Source organism: Athene cunicularia, assembly GCF_003259725.1.
Source record: "Athene cunicularia isolate RWA chromosome 2 unlocalized genomic scaffold, athCun1 chr2_part1, whole genome shotgun sequence".
Classification (NCBI taxonomy): Eukaryota; Metazoa; Chordata; class Aves; order Strigiformes; family Strigidae; genus Athene; species Athene cunicularia.
The window spans coordinates 70713949-70717021 of NW_020799095.1; the positions used below are offsets into that span (position 1 = coordinate 70713949).

A 3073-nucleotide genomic window follows, 5' to 3' on the forward strand; every position below is an offset into this window, starting at 1 on the left:
CAGCCCTCCCGCAGGGGCCGGCCCTGTGGGTGCCATCACAGTTCCTCAGGGCACTTAGAGCCTCGTGGTGCAGTCCCAGGGACCTGACACCAGCTATTTAGCAATGCCAGATGCTTCTTCTCAATTTTTGTTTTTCTCCATCACATATAGTATCCCTCAGTCTCAAACTCACAGAGATTCAACTCTCTTAGTTGCCCTCATTTTCTTCTTTTTAACAAGTTTTCCCCCTTTTCAATACTGCATATTGTAGCCTATTTAATTTTCTTTTGGCTTTTGCTAGTTGTAAAGATGTTTAATCTTAAGCACATTATGCTGCTCTCACAACATGACTCTCTTCAAGAGGAAAACCCTATGTGAGGCTGTTTCTCCCCTTGTCGTTTCCCCAGCTAGCTCTTCCATGAAGTACTGGCTGCTGATGTCCAAGCAGCCAGATCCAAGAGCATGGTATGGTCCTACCCCCAACCAAGCATTATACTCACAGAGCAATGGAGCTTGCTTTAGAGGGTGTTGAACTTCAATCTTTTCCATTACTTTTGGTGTGGTTTGCTTACTACTTCTTGATCTCTTCACATAACACCTTCTTCAGGAGAAGCCACAAATGTGGGGACTTTGTTACTCTTCTACTATATATTTAAAGAGAGAGAAATATGCACAAGTCATTCAAACACAAATGCTCAAATTACTAGTATTTTTTGATGTTATTTTACAGAATTTTCTTTTAATTGAAATATTTATCTCCTGATTTATTTTTTTTTTTTTATTATTTCTACTTATGTTTTTTATAATGATTTTGAGTCCAGCAATATTATGCCTTTAAGCTGAGTTTGCTTTAGTTTCTCCTGGTATTGAAACATATCAAAATTTCCTTTTTCCTACTGCTTTTCAAGCTATTTGAGCCATTAATAGTTTAACCTTTTCAAAATATGACCTATTGTTCTAATGTAGACAATCCTATAACATTAGCTATCTATGAAGAAAAATAAGTTGATTCAGTTATGCAAACAGCAAATGAAAAAGAGGATTGAGTTTCTCTGCAGTATGACATACATTTCTAACATGTAAAAAGAGAAAGCATAGTGGGAATATAAGGGGAAATAATCAGAGAAGCCTTTATAAAGGGAAGGTTTGCCTAGGCTATCTACCAATATTCTCTGGAGAAGCCAACATGCACATAGATAAACAGCATGGCAATTCATCCAAAAGGCACATCTTTTTACAAAATCTCTACAGCAGATGTTTCTGTATCATTGAAGTCTAGCATCTCCACAGCATTTTGAACAAACCACAAGTCATGCTCGCTCTCTATATATTTGTCCCTTAAAATTAAGATAATCTTAGCCTGGCTTCCTAGCTCCCTCCCTCCCTCCCTCCCTCCCCTCCCTCCCTATTTTTTGGGGGTCTTTCCCACCAATGGACAAGGCTATCTGTATTTTAAGTTTTGTTAATTGTCATTATTCAATAGATAGAGATGTAAATCAGTGCAAGTAACAACAAGAGATTATCAGGCAGCTAGTCATCAAAACTCAAGACAATGATACAAAAGGCTAAGGAGAGGTGTAGGATGAGAAGGAGAGAGATTGCTCTAAAATTCTTTACTCTCTCACACCCAAGACAAAAACCAACTGATTCAAGAGACAGGATTTCAATATTACAATATATTAAGAATGAAGATCATCAAATACAGTTCAGTTGTAGTGAAAAAAAAAAAAAAAAAGCAATTAAGAGTTTTAGGAGTAACTAGAAAATTAGTAAAATCAAAACTGGAATGTGCATAAACACATATTCATGACATGCTAATTTTTGCTATGATTCTCAGTCTAAAAAAAAAAAAAAGTGCTTTTTTTTGCTTATAGAACACTTACATATAAAGAAAAGAGATGACTGAAGGGGTATCTAGCCACCGATCCCAAAATCATCATTAGGCTGGTGATACCACCTGGTGTTGGTAAGTTGTGTGTTTCATGACCTACTCTAAGTCAAGCAAAACCACTACACTCACTGAAATAACTCATTCTACATGCTGTCTTGAATACGGCCAACTGCCAGGGGATATGCAACAATGATTCCTACAGAAATTTCTAGGTCTTCTAGCAATAAATACAGGGATGAAACTCAAGAGATCCTTTTACCACTGACTGATGGAAGTTTGTGAAGTTACAAAAAAGAATAGAATGCTAACCTCTTGCAGTTTCTGTACTCTTCACTATAAACTCCTTATTTGCCAGTGTTAGAAAACAGAATTGATTAAACCAGTACAATCTTTCTTACATCATCATAATTTATGGAATGGATAATATCAGGAAGTTTAAATAGGGCTCATACAAGATTCTTAAATACTTAAGTAAGAACGAGTTTATTCTATAGATCATTTAAAGATAATAGGACCATACCATAAGTGAATGTAATCATCTGTTAGATAACTGCAAAGAGCCACATTGACATAAGCTCTTCTATAAAGTTCAAAAACAGTTGGCAAAATCTTTGTTGACCTGCATGATGTTGATGTTCTGAATAGGGTTTACCAATACCAGATGGCCACAATTTAGCTTGGAATCTGGGACAGAGCAAGGGAATAAACATCTGAACACCACTGTGAGCAGATCAGCAACAGAAAAGGGAGGGCATAGAATTGTAAGCATAGTTTTAAGCTGGCATATAATTGTTTTCTGGGCTTCTAGTCCCATATCTTTGAAGTTTTAAAGCACTACAGTAAAATAATAAAAAATACCCAAAAAGTATGCAAAAAGAATGGAAATTACCTCTGTATAAGAAACTAGTGAAAACTTAAGTCCTTGTCTGGAAGTATTACAAGTCTTGGGTATTTTTGTTGCTAGAACTTCTCATAGGAATTGAGAAGGATGATGCTGATACTTGGAAAGAGGACAAGTAACTAGAAGTCATCTTAGAATTTGTATATTTAACATGTAGATGACTGCAGTCAGATGAAAGATTTCAAAGCTAACTATGCTAAATTTATTGTAAAACCCTTGTCTCAGCATACTTAGCCATCCATGCCTTATGTGTGATTCTAGAATGGTGCAAAATATCTCTCTCTTCCCCCCCCCCCCATCCC

General features: G+C 36.3%; 1 long non-coding RNA gene across 1 annotated transcript in view; it reads right to left on the bottom strand.

The window, feature by feature from the left end:
- Window positions 1-2822: 2822 nt before the first annotated feature.
- The window catches only part of LOC113476730, a 15925-nt gene continuing 15674 nt past the window's right edge, over window positions 2823-3073 (bottom strand). The window contains exon 3 of the long non-coding RNA XR_003397772.1: window positions 2823-2836. This is a non-coding gene — a long non-coding RNA (uncharacterized LOC113476730). The remainder of the gene's footprint in view (window positions 2837-3073) is intronic.